Here is a 16,079-nt window from a genome sequence, read left to right as displayed (position 1 = left end):
CTTTAAAAGACAAGTGTGTCCACTGTTAGTGCTGGTGGGAAGAACACAGGTGAGGGTGATGGGCTGTGAGTGAGCAGCATCACTTCTGCCCCATGTGCTTCCCTGTGCACTCTGAAGTCCCTCGAGGTTGAAGCTGCTGCTCTTAACAGTGTTCCCACACTGCAGGATAATGCTTTGTCATCTTGTCAGTGCAAAAGTGAGAGAAGCCAGGCCAGGTGCAAGGAGGCTCACACCTGTGTCATAGCTACTCAGAGGTGGAGAGGCAGGAGGACAGGAATTCCAGGACAGCTTGGGCAAAGTTAGTGAGACCCTTAAAAAGTAGAGGGCTGGGGCATGGCTCAGGTGGTGGAGTGCTTCCTTAGCATGCAGAAAGGTGTTCCATCCCCAGTACCGCAGAAATTAAATACAGAAGCCTGCCTTATTTGTGGATTTATTACATACGGTTTTGACAAAGTGGTCAAAAACCAAAGAAATTTCACAAACAATTTAAATTCCTACACATGTATTACATAGCCCAGTTGGTGAGGGGGAAGCTGTCTGCTCTGAGATGTCATCAGTTGTGTTTAAGTCGTGTGATCTGTTGAGTGTTTCCTGCCTTTAATTTTGTGAAAATCTTAAAAGGCAAGTGGTGGTGGTGCCCCAAAAGCAAGGCAGAAGTTATGGCAATTCTCCCAAACCAAAAAGGGCACGTGATGTGCTTGAGTCAAGTGATAAAGTAGAAATCTGTTCAGCGGAAATTGGGCAGCGTTAAGGGAAAATGAACCAAGCATCCATGGTACAGTGTGACCTCTGTGGCTCGTGCTTTTTGCTCAGCCATACTGTGCTATTCCCACCAATACCAAGGGTCTGCTGTAAATGGGTAAGTAAAGGAACTGACTGTACTGTAGAAATTTGTGAAAAGTAGTCATGCCTGGTTGCGGTTGCACACCAGGACCCTGCTTGCCGTGCTCTTCCAGAAGTTCTTAGCTGAGCCAGGGTTTTCACGTTCTTTGGTCACTGTCCTCAGGCTGTGTGATGTGGCATTTCCTGGGTCTGTAGAGTCCTTTCAGGTGACTGCCTTGTGTCACTGTTGTCTTGACCATGATTGCTGTTTATCCAGGAAGTGTCTTCTGTGAGGCGACATGGCGACACCCGCCCTGAGGAATGGAAACTGCCAGCTCTCACACTCAGGAGTGTTGCTTTTGTTTCCCACTAAGCATCACGCATATACAATTCACCCATTCAAAGTGCGAAATTCGTGGGTTTTTAGTATAGTCTCAGAATTGTGTGACATCACCACAGTTCAGTTCTGGAACATTTTCACCCCAGAAGAAACCTGGCACGCCTTGGGTGCCACCCCACCTACCCAACAACCTCTCGTCCAGATTCTGTGCTCTGCGCTTGTCATGAACGTGGCGTCATCTGGGAGGAGCTCTCAAGGTCTGGCTCCTTCCACCCAGCATGCTTTGAAGGCTCATCCCTGGGCTGCTGTGGGACAGTACTGCGGCATGGGGCGGGGCACATTTCAGGGCCCGTCCATGGATTGGGGTGTCCATGGATTGCAGGTCTGTGTGTGGACTTTTCATTGCTCTTGGGTAGCTAGACACCCAGGAGTGGAATAGCTGACCATGTGCTGTTTAATTGTTTGAGGAACTGCCAGACCTTACTGCAGCACTATGGCCTTGCGGGGGAACGGGGGCCCCGTCCAGGTGTAATTCTGCGTATGGGTGCAGCTTCAGGTGAGTGCTCCATAGTGCCACCTCACCTGTTAGCTGGTGATGCTGCCCCTCCCCCCCTTCCTCAGTCCCGTGGGAATGCACCATAGCGACCCAGGATGTCATCTGCTCCCAGCTGGGGATCTGCCAGGCTCCTGTGCAGGGGTGGCTCACCCCACTGCTGTCTCAAACCTCTTGCCCAGGAGACCTCAGACAGAAGCAACTACACACGAGACACCTTCAGGGGTGCTGGGGCTGGGCTCCACAATTCTGGCACATAAAATCTACTTAAACTCAAGCCTCGTCTGTAAAATAGCAAAACCTGCACATATCCTTCATACACTGCAAATCATGTCTAGGTGACTTAAAGTACCTGTCATAGCATAAGTGCTGTGTAAACAGTTGTTACACCACGTTGTTCAGGGATTAGTGAAAGAGAAACATCTACATGCTCACTACAGACAAAATTCTTTTTCTCTGAATAATTCTGATTGGCAGTTGGTGAACCCACACATTCGGAACCCATGGGTAAGAAGGGCTGACTTAGTATGGGGGAAGAGTTTTTCTTAAGGAGCTGTCTTGTGGGGGTGTTTGCAAGTCTGACAAGTGCAGGACAGGTCGGTGGGCAGAGGCCCAGGAGGAGACTGCAGGAGAATTCCCTCTTCAGCGGGGGCCTCCGGCTTGTTCTCTTAAGGTCTTCAGCTGACTGGAGGAGGACTAGCTGCTTGACTAAGAGTCTGCTGATTTAAATGTCAGTCTCTTCACAGAAACCGCTGGGACATTGCCAAAACTTGGATACCACAGCATAGCCAGAAAATCGGCCGCCACTCTACTTACGTAGCATCTGTTTCCCTCCCTCAAGTCAGAGGGGGGTGTCCCCCGGCCCTCAGACCTGTTCAGGTATCTCCCTTTCCCTTTGTGGGCGCCCTCCACAAGCTGGCCTTTTGCCCCGCTGGCCTCTCCTGTGTGTCTCACCTGTAGTCAAGGTCCCATTCCCACTGCTTTGCCCTGTCTGCCTGGGTGCCTCCTCATCATGCCTGGGCTCTGCTGCCTGACGTAGCTGCCCACACTGGTTATAGACCTCTCTCCACCTGCTTCAACTCAGCATGGCCTGCTGCCCCCAGCATGGACCCATGTGTGCCTGCTGGCTCTGACCTAATGACACCTGCACAGGTGCCATAGGAGGACCTCACCCAGCCACTGAGGGCCTGCCTCCATAGCGTAGCCCTCTTGGGCCCTGTCTGAGAGTCCCTGCAGGAATGTGGAAAGTGGGAGGGTTGTCTGGCATCCAGGGTCCCCTGGGTGCTCTTCCTTCCCTCTGGCCCTGGCCCCCTACTGTGCCAGCAGGGTCTCCAGGAGGTCAGAAGCAGGACTGGGGAAGTGACAGCCTTCCCCCTCCCCCCGCCCCAAAGCCCATAAGGAGCAAAGAACACGAAGAAGGCACTATGGACCTGCCTGATTGATCTGAAGACCAGTGGTCTCAGGTCTCAATGACCACAGCTATCAGGGAAACTTGGCAGCCCCAACTATCCCTCTGTCCTTTCCCTTGGGCAGCCAGCACAGGGCCAGAGTCCAAGCCCCAGGGTGCACAGACCAGAGAGGCTCTGTCCTGGAGGTGTGCCCAGCAGCAGTGATACCACACTAGGTAGGGTCCCCCAGTCTTTGTTAAGACAACTTAAATGAGCAACAATTCAGTGAAGCATTCAGTTCACTCTGGAAGTGCTTGGTTCACTTGGTTTGTCAGAGTGGGGAGTGCAGCCATCACCACAGTTGATTCTGGAACATTTTCACCATCCCTGAAAGAAGCCCCATACTTAGCTCCCCCATTTCTTTAGAGCAGACTTCTGGGAGAAAGTCTGAGAGGGGCTTTGCCCTGTAGGAGCCTGCTATGCCGGTGATGGGCTGCTGATCACAGAGTTGAGATGTTCACTTACACTTCTCTAAATAACAAAATGGTTGGGACACCATCACCTGGGGCTCAGGTGTCACAAAGCCCCCTGGAGCCAATGCCTTACAGTTCTCTGCTGAGACAGGATGCTCTGGAAGACTGAGCAGTCACTCTGGGGTTATGAGGCTAGAGGGGATGTCTCACAGAGATCTTGCTCCTTTGTCATTGCAAGTGCGGGTGATGGCCCAGGGGCCTGGTTTGCTGGAAGCAGACTCCACATTCCTCATTTAGCATTGCCAAGCAGGGTGAGAATGACACAGCCTGGAACACCTTCCCTCTGCCACAGTGGTCTTGCACCAGCTTCTCATCAGATGTGGTCTTGACCCATGATTTCCCCCTGTTTTAACCAGCCCTGATGGGAGGCTGAGTGAGGCCTCCAATTCCCCAGGAAGACCAGGGTGGGCGTAAGGTCGGGGACTGCAATCTGAGGATCCTATGCAGTGTGGGTGGCAGTTGAAGTGAGTGGGCTGAGATGGACACAGGCCAAGCTGTGCTGTGGGTTCTGGGGGTGCAGTCTGCAGGGGTCTGGCCCAGCCAGGGTGGGATAGAGATGACTTGGGGACAGTCTTGGCAATTGTGGGATGACTTGCTGACCAATGTCTTGTGATGCTCTGCACACAGTCTTACAGAGATAACCTGGCCAGAGGTTGTCCCAAAGATGAAAGAACTATGTAATCCTGTCGCAAAGTAGCCCATCCCCCAGACTGTCATGTCTCCATGGTGCCATTTCCATGATGGTGTCCCCCACAGTGGCATCTCCTTCTTTGTGGCTCATTCCTCACACAGACATCACCCATGGAGCGGCTTGTTCTTTTGAAGCCCTGACCTGCATTCTGGGCAGGGGACAGGTGGAAGGGAAGCTGATGGGCACTGGCCTGCTCAGTAGGGTGGAGAGGAAGCCTGGACTTCTCTGCCACAAACCCCAGGATGTGCGGCCCCACCTGTCATGCTGGGTATTCCCTAAATTCCCTCCTATCTGGGATGCACACACATGTAATACCAGAATCTGCCTCTGGGGACGCCCTTAGCCCTGAAATGGGCTCTGGTTTCTCCAGTTCTGCTTGCAGCCTGTGGTTTCCAAGGAAACGGGCTTCCCTGCAGGGACACAGGAACTTTCCTCCCAGTGGCCCTGTCTTGGCTCTTAAGGGCTGCCTCATTTAACTTAACTTCCACTCCGTCCACCATCCCTGTGTGAGAGGTCAACAGCTCTTGTTTCCAGGGCTGAGGTGATGGGGCCAGCCTGTCTGGTGCCTTGCGTACAGCTCTCTGTGCTTGTTGGTTTGGAGCAGGACAGGCAGCCTCACAGCTCTGCTTTCAACCAGGCTCTACAGCGGCTCTCTGGGAAGGTGTTGGCTTGCTTAAGTTGTTGTAATAATTATCATTGTACATTCTGCCTTGATATAAATGGAAGATGTGCCTGAATTTGGAAGGTAGGGCATCGAGATGCAGAACATTTTGGCTGACGACCCAGACTCGAGAGGGAAGTTACTGGATGCAGCACTGGCGCAGGTGAGCTCACACCTCCACCTCCTGTGTTCTTCCCTCCTGAGCTGCAGCTCTGGGTGCCTCGTGCCAAAGTCAAACCCACTCTGATGGTGCAAGTGGGCTACAAGCAGCCCTGACCCCAGCTAGGGGCGGTCACAGGAGAAGGTCACACCCAGGGGCCCTGCCCTTTCTCAGTCTGATGCCCGGAACCTCAGGGAGCCTGAAAGGCGTGGAGGCTTTGGGAAGAAGGAAACGTGGTCTCTCCCTTCTGCTTGGCTCTACCAGGTGGCAGTCAAGGCAGGAAACTGAGACTTCACCTGTTCCCTAGTCAAATCAGACTCCTAGTCAAATCAGAGACATGCAGTGACAGAAAGGTGTGATGCTGATGACTCCTTCCTGGTTGGGAGTCTCTTCCTCTCTGTTGCATGACTTCCTAGCAGGAGAGGTTATATGGGGTGACTGCAAGGGCAGGTTAGCAGCTCCTTCAGTTAGAGAACTTAGGTGCCAGCCCCAGGCTGCTGAATTGGCCAGTCCAAAAGGAAAGGGCATGGGAGTAGCTTGGCCTGTCCTGGGAACAGATCTATGCAACCAGGAGGGGGCTCTCCAAGCCACATCCTCTTCTGCCTCTGCCAGCCTCAGGCCAGCTCTTGGCAAAGGACTGAGTAACTTCGCCTGCCGGCCGGTAGGGGGAAGAACCCACCTGCCCCAAATCCAGACTGGCAGGAGAAGGAAGGGTCAGAAAGAGGACCACAATTGTGCCCCTTGGCTACCAACAGGCCCCATGGGCAGTTTTAGAAAACTATCCCAGGCAAGGGACCCCAAGAACATGCCCCCTCTGTGTTTCTAACCCTCCTCTCCACCGAGGGGGAATGCCTGGGCTCTTCTGCCTCACTCTGAGAGCAAAGCCCCTCATGCCCATTCCAGCTGCTGCACTTATCCAACATCACTGCAGCAGACAGGTCCACCTGGCCAGTGAAGGCCAGCTGTGAGGGGTCAGAACCGGGCTCACAGCATCCTGGTGACCTTGAAGTTTGAGCAGTTGTGGTGATGCTGACAGTGTTCCTTCTGGCTTTGATTCTCTTGCATGAGTGATTCAGAAGCATGACGGAAGGTGTGCAGAGAAAGGAGAGGTCAGGCCCGGTGGAGAACGCCCACCTCGTCAGCTCTCTGAGGATCGGGAAGCCTGTGTCATCTGTACCTGACTGTGCGGCAAGAAACACGCTCTGCTCGGTGCAGGAGAGGAGGGCCACCTCTGTCTTTCCAGGGAGGACCCTGTCTCTGAGCCTGCAGTTCACTCCTGGCTTGGTCCTCATGACAGCCCTGGGGTGGGTGGGGAGGTTTCTGAGTGGGAGCCAGCTGCCTGAAATGTCCAGTCCCTTTCTAGCCTTGCACTGCCCAAACTCTGAGTGGGGATGCGACAGTCCCTTCTGGTAGGGCTGTGATGGACAGTGTCTGGTAAACCTCTCTTTCCTCAGTTTCCCACAGTGTTGCCTGGGGACCCTTCATGAAAATACAAACGACACACTGTTGTCTGCTGACTTGTCCAGGACTCTCCTCACACCTGAGCACCTGCCCTCTGGGACCTGATTGCTTCTGGGCTGGAGGTCATGGCAGGAGGCCTCAGGGATTTCTTATGGCTCTGCTGGATTGTTCTGAGGTGTCTGAGGGTCTTGGCTGGAGACCTTCAGTATGGTGGGAGCATGGTGCCATTCCCAGTGTCAGCCCTGTCCTCACACAGTGGCCTTTCGACAGCTCCCATACGGTGCCACCTTGCACTTGCTCCTTGCTGTGCTTTGCAGAGTTTCTGCTGAGGCCTGAATGGATCTGAATTGGAGATGGGATTTGGAGAACCTATTACTGGCCTAAGCACTGTGTAGTCCATGTGAAAGTGCAGGGCTGACAGAGGGTGGCAGGATAAACCCCAGCCTCTCCTAGCTTACAGTGCCCTTGGACCCCCCAGAACTCTGACTTCTCTTACTCAAGTCTTCCTGGCTTTCTAATTCCTATTTTCAATATCCCCAGGGGTACCCAAGGCACTTTAGATCCAGTGTGGACAGGCTGTTGACCCCCACCTGCTCTGTAGACACACTGTCCACAAGAGGACAAAAAGCACAGTCTTGTGTGATGTTTGGCTCCCTAATAACCATGTGAACCGGCACTTTCTACTAGTCACTTAAATAAGCATCAAAACAGTGTCCTTGGAGCATTGGAGTGCCCCTGCCTTCTGGACACTCTGTCCCAGAGGAGCCCCGAGATGCTGGTCTGCAGGACACCGGCAGGCAGTGCAAGGAAGGCAGGCCATGTCTTGGTACCACATGTGTCAGTCTGGCAACAGCCCCCACCTCCTGGGCTGTCTGAGGATTCAGTAAATGAATGCGTGTGAAATACTCAGAAGCTGCCCCACACAACAGCTGGCACTGTCAGCACTATGGTCATTCAGAATGGAGGCTAGCCCCACGCTTTGGGAAGATGTCAGGAGGTGGACGTGAATCAGGGAACCTGGAACCAGGTGGGGAGTCCTAAATGGCTTTCTAAGTCCGAGTTTGGAGAGATGGCCTTTTCCTGGGTGACGGGGGATTGGGGCAGAGGATGAATGTGGCTCCCCTTGGGGAAATGCAATTGCACAGTTTTATTTAAAGGAGGTTATATTTTTGGAGAGGCCTCTTGCAACACGAAAGAACATTCATCCTTTAAGGAAAAGGACGCAGCTATTGCTAACCATGAGAGGCGAGAATCACTAGCAAATGGTTCAGCTAATCCTCTTCAGTGTTCCCTTGAAATCTAAAGGCCTCGCACAATGGTAATTTGTGTCTCTGAAATAGTCGACTATAAATAGTGGGACAAACGGAGCTGGAAGTGGCAGGAACACGAAGGCGCTAGGAAGAGCAGTCACTTGGAAAGTGAGTCAAGTTAGCGTTGAAGGATTGCTGCCGAGACAGAAGAAAAGGCTTCTGCTTTGCGCCAGCCCCTGCTGGAACCTGCCACTCCCAGACCAGCATGGTGGCTCCAGAGCACCTTTTTCTGGAAATCTCTGCATCTGGCTGGCAACCTCGCCCTTGGGCCTATGGGGACATAATTCTGCCCCAGAGCCATCTGCTCTTCCATGTCCTGAGGAGACAGATGGTCACTATGTGGCCTCATGGAGTCCGGCAGGAACTGAAGTCAACACCAAGACGTGGCAAGAGCTCTGAGAGATGGCCACACGGGAAAGGGACACTGCTGCAAGGTGAGGCTGGGTTTGTCCCGCTTCCAGTCTATGCCACCCGCTCATTTGTCATTCATTTATTCAGATCGGTGTGTCCCCATGAGCCAGGCCCTGTGCTGAGGACAGTTAAGGAGGACGACCTCAGGTGACAGGCCATCTGCAGAACTGGACGCTGGTGACTCTCACAAGCAGGGGCAAAGCTGCAGGTGGTCAGCACAGTGCTGCAAGGAATAGGTACAATTGGCAGGTGGGTACCAAGGGTCCAGAACCCAGGGACATCTCTGGCCTTTGCAGTACAGCTAACCTCTGTGAAGGGAGGGAAGCTCTGACCTGCTGCTTGCTGTGTGTATCCATAGACTGGCTCCCAAATGGTGCTATAGTCCACCCACCTGAAGGATCCCAGGACCCCATCTTCCCCTACCTAGAAGGAGGGGGGTCATCACTCCACTTCTGCTCTTCTGTGACCTCCAGCAGCGGCATGGGAGAGAAGTGGAGAAGTGAAGTGAAGTCTGCACACTTGGTGAGGGCAGGCAGCCGTCCTGGGTGGGCTGAGAAGGCAGGCCCAGACCTGTGATGGGGGCTCCGATTCCAGGGTCGTGGGAGCTTTTGGAGATGCAGCCTAGTGGTGTCTTCCCTGTGCAGACGCTGAGATTTGCTCAGTGGGTGCTGCCTTCTTACCTGCCCGGGTGAGCAGGCTGGAGTGTCAGGATCTCATGGGAGGCCCATGACACTCCAGCCTGGCTTTGCCGGGCGGCTGCCTGGCAGGGCCATGGCCACGCAGCAGCCTCAGGTGCACGTCTGGGGAACTGGGCTGCCTGGGGTCAGCCCTCTGTGGAAGGTGCCCCGTTTAAATGCCTGGAAGATGGGTCAGGGTGACTCCTCCCACACCAAGGCTGGCTTCGGGTGCAGTAGGACATCATGGCTTCTGGAAGTGGCACCAACCCCCGGCTCTTGTCCTGGGGAGGGCCTGGCATTGGGCCTGCTCTGCCCGGGAAATCAGGTCAGCTGTGTGTTTGCTGGAGAAGTGATTTCAGATCCAAGTGTGGCTCCCAAGGGTTTCCCTCCTGATGCCCTGACTCACCACCTGGACCAGCCTGGTGCCCTCCTCCATGCCCTCACAGACGGACTGGCCCAGGCTGCAGGACCTAGGCAGGCTCCAGGACCCCAGGGCAAGGAAAGGCCTGTTAGGTCTATGATCTCCGGGAGCAGTTTGTTCATGCGTGGAGTGTGTGCGCAGCAAGCTGGCTCAGCAGACGACACTCTCTGTGCTTCGATTGCTAAGGAGTAGATGGGTGGGCACCTGTCCCAGGTCCTTACTGAGCTTGTCCCTGTTGGGGTCGGCTGTCTCCTCCCAAGAGGGGCCCGGTGGGGATCCTCTTTTCCTGTGTAACCTGAAGGGTAGACCCTTCCTTCCTCCTGGGGTTTCCAAGGCTGGCTGACAGGATAGCCCCTCAGACAGAGGCCACCACGCTGCGTGGTGTCAGGCTGGTGTGGCATTGATTAGAGACTGGTCCGATGCATAGGTCTGCAGAGGCACCATATGCTTGCTGGGGACAAGTCCCCCTTGAGCTGGGCACAGGGATGCCAGGAGCATGGGGACTGGGCCTTGCTTCCCTCAGCCATGGCTCTCTCCTCTCCACCCCTGGGTCTCAGGGTAGATCCTGGTTGCAACTCCTTTGACCCTAGGACAGCAGCTTTAGCTCTCAAGTGGCAGTCACTGACTGTAAGTTCCACGGGGATGGGGAACCCATCTGTTCCCATGACTTTTGGTCTCCGTGTCTGCCAGTGTCTTCCATGCTGCCCACACAGGCAAGACACCAGCCAGGGAGCTGAGACCCTCCCAGTTAGGGAGGGGGAGATGGAAGGGTGAGGGGTCATTGTAGTGTTTGACACTAATCCAGTGACTTGGGCTGTGCCTCATTCTGGGGACTTGTGACATCTTCAACAGGCCTCTGGGTCACCAGGTCCCTCCCAGTCACTGCTGTGGGCAGAACACTGACCTGAGGACTCCCCTGTCCAAGAGTGAAAGTTCTGGTGCTCAGAGAGAGCAAATCAGGCCACTAAAGGAGGTCACTGTAAACACACAGGTGCATGGGGAACCTTGGTAGGGCCTCTCTTCCTTCCCTGCAGCTCAGGACCTGGCCTTCCTTAAGATCCACAGAGGGACAGAAGCTCTGCTGCTTTGGTGTCCATGCTGGCTGAGTCCCCTGGTTAGGGCTGTGCTGGCCCAGGGGTCCTTCTGCAGTCGGTCATTCCAGAGCTCACGTCGTTTCCCTCATGAGAGGGCTTGGTGGCCGGGACACCTTCCAGAGGGGCTTTGATCCCGGGATGTCCTTAGGGACACGCACTGGCAGTGCTAGATGGTGATGTGAAGCAGACCAGTGGCTCTGGCCCTTAGTGGTGCTGGTCCAAGTCAGCTTCTCCTGAGTGTGAGATGTCTGAGAACTTCCAGATAGAGCCAGACACACAGCTGCGACTGTCACCCCCTGCCATGGCTTCATCCTCACCTGGCCTCCTTCCCAGCTCTGAGATCAAACTGCGCATGGGGAGACTTCATTTAAAAGGTCATATTTTGTTAATCGTGGACTTTTTGGCATCAAATTCAATTTTCAAAAAGATTACATTAAAGTATTATTTAATTTCCACTACTAAGTTTTTATGTCTATTTAACATTGGCCTCAAGGTAAAGCAAGGCTCTACTGCCCAGCTAGTCACAGCAGTGGGACCTGGGCACTACAGTGGAGCCCAGGGCACAGCTAGGGGTCCTGGTGACACTTGTACTCCCTCCCTGCCCCCTTCAGTACTGCACTACTCCATCCACTTGAGAATGACCAGTGAAAGAAGCCAAAAAAAGCAGCTGCCTCACCTCACAGGTTAGCAAGCAAGGAGGCCATGTCAGCAGCTCATCACCAGGTAGAGAAATGTTTGCTTTTGTTTCTCGCCCTTTCCTGCCCGAGGTGGCCTCTGTGTGTCAAGGGCCCAAGCTCCCAAAGACCCTGAGCCCCCGGTGTGCATGGTGTGCGTGCGTCAGTGTGAGCATGTGTGACATGTGTTACGTGCGTGTGGGATAGAGGGCATCTGCGTCTGCACACGAGTGCGTCTGTGTGCGTGTTGGTGAGGCTGAGTGTGTGTGTATCCCATGGGTGCTTGCGTGGGTGTCGTGTCTACATGTGAGGGTCTGAGCCCCAAGCAGAAGCCGTCTCCCCGCACAGAGAGAGAAGCTTTCTGGAGGTTCTGGCTGGACTCGTGGAGCCAGGTCCTGCCCCTGCACAGTGACCCTGGTGGAGCAAGGAAGGCCCTCCCTGCACTTTTAGTGGGAGCTTGGACCCGTGACACTGTGATGCTGGACTTCCGGCTTCAAGACAGCGAGCGAATACACTTTTGTGGATTGCGGAGCTTGGGTTTGCTGCAGGGCACAGGTATGCCACCTCTGTCCCTTAAAGGAAGTGACCACCATGCTTCATGAGATAATGTGATCTTGATATCACATCCAGCAAAGATGTCACCAGAAAGGATAATTACCGGCCATGCTCAGTTATTTAAAAAATCATATTAAGAAAAATCAAAGAAAACAGCCTAATTTATCCAGCAATGGGCCAGAGAAGCATGGCCAGGGATTGGAGGCTGGTGACAGAAAGCACGTGTAGCCAACTGGCTGCTCACCACTCTCTGCGACCTAAGGGGGAAAAGCCTGTGTCCATCTCAATTGGGTCACAACTGACACTCAGTGAAATCAACAAGCAATTCCAAGTGCGAGGAAGTGTTCCAAAAACCTACAGCAGACACTGCTGAATGGCAGAACTGTTGGGAGGGCTTCTGAGTGAGGAGCAAGGTGAAGGGCTGCACAGCTGCCCTGCCAGGCAGGAGAGAAGGAGAGCAGGGAGCCCAGAGGAGGACTGGCTGTGCCCTTGTCCCCCAGCCTTCTTGGGAAGCCCACGAGGGTACTGAGAACCACAGGCTGGGAGTGCCAGGGCCACAGGCAGGGGCTAGGCTGGGTACCTCCCCAGCAGGAGTGTGTGGTCACATGTGTACTTGTGTCCAGCACATCTGTGCTCGGGCTTGGCCGGGCCACGATGCCCTTCTGATCTCCAGAGAAGGGGGAGATGTGGGGTCTTTGGTGGCCAGCATCACAATTGTCCCTGGTGCACTGGGCTGAAAAGGGAGTCCGAAGGGAGTGTGGGCCTTTTTGGGAGCCAGAGAAACGGAAGCTCCTGAGAGCTGGATCCCAGAGCCCTTGCTAGAAGGGCTGCCATTGGCCCTGGTGCCACTCCTCATGGAAATATGTCCTCCCACCCTGGGATGGCCCCCTGCTCCGCTTGCACCCCAGAAGCAAGCCCATGCTGAGCTGGCTCCCCTCAGTGGAAGAGTCTCCAGAAAGGTCTGCTGAGTGAGAAAGGCCAGTGCCCGAAAGGCCACAAACTGTGGTTCCCGTCCTGGGACACTCTTGACAAAAGCACACCACCAGGGCTGGGGACGTCGCTCCATGGCCGAGTGTTGACCTAGCACGTACAAAGCTCCGGGTTTGATCCCCAGGATCGCAAAAACCAAAAGCTGCACATCCAGAGGCGACCGTGGCTGCCGGGTCGGGGAGCGACATGCAGCCGCTAAACGGCGGGAGGGTCCTGTGGGAGCAAGCGTCCATCTGGCTGTGACGATGTGGTGTGCCACAGGGGAGAGGGAAGGGCGCTCAGGACATATTTCCTACAACTGCACACGGATCCTCGGATCCTCGTGTCTCCCAAATGGTTTGTTTTTGGTGTTGCGGGGGGGACCCAGGGCCTCACGCATGGCTAGGCAAGTGCTGTACCACTGAGCTGCATCCTCAGCCCAGATAAATTAATTAAAACCAAAATGGCTGGAAGGTGAGGCTCAAGCAGCAGAGCACCTGCCTAACAAGTTCAAACCCCAGCGTCACAAAAGAAAAAGAAAAAGCAGGCAACCAGGACCGACTATGACCGGTGTCTCTCCACACCAGGGGCTGGACCTTGCTCATGCCTTCTGAGGACAGTGCTGTCCTGCTCAGGAGCCTGCACACCAGGGACACAGGTGTCACTGACTGAGACTTCTTATCCCCAAAAGACCTCTCTGGCTAGAGAGTGAGGATGTGGGTGTCACACAGAGAGAAACCCACCCTCCTTTTCCTGGCGCTCGTGTCATCTGCCATTCAGTCTGATTATTTCAATGTCACTTTCTTCTAAGTGGCAGAATAACAATCAGAAGAAAGTCACAGCTGTGTCCCTTTGGCATATCTAAGAACCCTGGCCATGACACACAGACAATGCATGGAGCCTTTTGTTTCTCCTTCCCTTCTGTGTGTCAGTGCTTTGTCGACTTCAGTTGGCCTTGGTGAGTTTGCACAGAGGGCAGGCGCCCATCCTCAGGTGACGGCCACACATAGACACCCCGCTGGTGGACATGCCAGCACACACTGGCTCCCAGAGGCTTCCTTGGTGTGCACCCGGTGCTCTGCTACCCGACTTGCCTTGAGGTCTGGCTGGGGCTGCTGCCTGCAGGATTGTGGTGTCCCCCAAATGCACCAGCCATGTGACCATGCGTCTCCAAACTGTGCCTCAGTTCATGGACTGAGAGCTCCACACGCCCACGTGTGCTGACGGTGGACGCCCCATTGCTCTCTGCGCCTTCAGCCTTCTGGGGACGGTAGGCGAGGTGTCACCAGGGTTTAGGCAGATGCCTCTGAGGGCTTCGTGCGCCTGCTGCAGAGTTAAGCAGGGGTCTGACCCAGAGTTTTAGACACGGGAGAGGACGGGAAGGAAGGCAGGGACGCAGGCTTTGTCCTGCTTTTAGCTGACAGCAGCCCAGGTGAGGACGTGGTGCTCTTTTTGGGATGAAGGAATTTGAACTCAGGGCCTTGTGTTTGCCAGGCAGGCGCTTTACCACTTGACTCCTGCACCCTGCCCTTCCGCCCTTCTTGTGTTGGTTCTTTTTCTGATAGGGTCCTATGTTTTTTGCCTAGGCCTGACCTGGCCCTCCATCTTCCTACCTTTGCCTCCCTCATGGCTGGGATTACAGGTGTGTACCACTGGACCCGGCCTGGGTCTGTGCTTTTTAGCAGAAGCAGTTTTCAAAATCTGCAGGTGTTTGTAAAGGTTTCCTGGGGCTGCTGTGGTGGATTACAGGGAATTCTGTGGCTGACAGCAATGAAAAGGCTTCTTTGCAGTCCTGGAGGCCAAGATTCTGGAACCAGGTCTTTGTGGAGGTTGTGGGGAGACATTTCTGGACTTTTCCAACTTCTGGAGGCTGACGCAGCCTTGGCTCTGGGCCTCCTCCATCTGCAAAGCCAGCAGCACAGAGTCTCCAGGTTTCTTTGACCAGTGCTTCTGCCCTTATGTCTCCTTCTGGGACTCTGGCTCTCCTGCCTCCCCCTTTAAAGGACCTTGGGAGGACATTTAGGGCCCCCATGGGCAATGTGGGACCAACTCCCATCTCAAAGCCCTTAACCTCATCCCATCTGCAAAGTCCCTTTGCCCTGGATGGTCACGTAGTCACAGGTTCTGGGATTCAGGTGTGGGTGGGGTGGGTGCAGAGTGACCCCTGGCCCACTGGAGTCCGTGTCTGGGACTCTTCAGACACGGAGGTAAGAGGTGAGGTTCTCACGAGCCTCGGTTCTGAGCTGTGAATTCTTCACCTTGTTACAGTTCTCAGCCAAAGGAAAGAACAAAGAAAATTTAAAACTTGGGGCTGGCAGAGTGGCTTAAGTGGTAGAGCACCTGCCTTGCAAGTTTGAGGCCTTGAGTTCAAACCCCAGCACCACCACCAAAAAAAAAAAAAAAATTCCTGTTTTGGGAATTGATGAAAATTGCCTCAGCTACCAAACCAAAAGCCTCGTGCATGGATTTGGAGCACTCTCCTGAGGTAAAAAGGCAACCAGCCAGATGTGGTGGTGTATACTTATAATCCCAGCACTCTGGAAGCTGAGGCAGGTTGGGCTACACAGCAAGACCCTGTCTCATAAAACAAAACCAAAAAACCCCAACGAACCAAAAAAAGTAATCTGGGGCTGGGATGTAGCTTGTGGTTTGTTCCCAACAGAGAGAGAAGAGAAGAGGAGGGGAGGGGAGGGGAGGGGAGGGGAGGGGAGGGAGGGGAGGGGAGGGGAGGGGAGGGGAGGGAGGGGAGGGAGGGGAGGGAGGGGAGGGGAGGGAGGGGAGGGAGGGGAGGGAGGGGAGGGGAGGGGAGGGGAGGAAGCCATTCTGCCTTTTTTTTTTTTTTTTTTTTGGCAGTGCTCGGGGAAGGATCCAGGGCCAGCCCTGTACTACTTGAGCTATACCCCAGCTCTCTCTCGCTCTCTCTCTCTCTCTTTTTTTTTCACTTTGTTTTTAAGATAGGGTCTCACCGCTATCTATGCCCTGCCTGGTTTCAAACTCATGATCCTTCTGCCTTCATCTCTCGAGTAGCTGGAATTACAAGCATGCACCACCACACTCAGCTGGCTTCAATCTTAAATGTCCCCCAAAGGCCATGTGTTGAAGGCTTGTGTCTCCAGCCCCTGGTGCCATTGGGAGGTGGTGGGACCTTTAGGGGGTGGAGCCTGGTGGGAGGAGCGAAGCCATTGGGGGTGTGGCCTTGAAGGGGGCGGGGCCAGGCTCCTTCTTCCCTCTTGTGCTTCCTGGCTGCCATGAGGTGAGCATCTTTGCTCCATTGCTCACCCAGTGGTGGCATTCAGCTTCATCACAGGCCCAAAGCCACAGGGCCCAGCGACCGGGGACTGAAACCTCTGGAACAGTGA

The sequence above is a fragment of the Castor canadensis genome, chromosome 5 (assembly GCF_047511655.1).
Source record: "Castor canadensis chromosome 5, mCasCan1.hap1v2, whole genome shotgun sequence".
NCBI classification, from domain to species: domain Eukaryota; kingdom Metazoa; phylum Chordata; class Mammalia; order Rodentia; family Castoridae; genus Castor; species Castor canadensis.
This window is presented reverse-complemented; position numbering follows the sequence as displayed.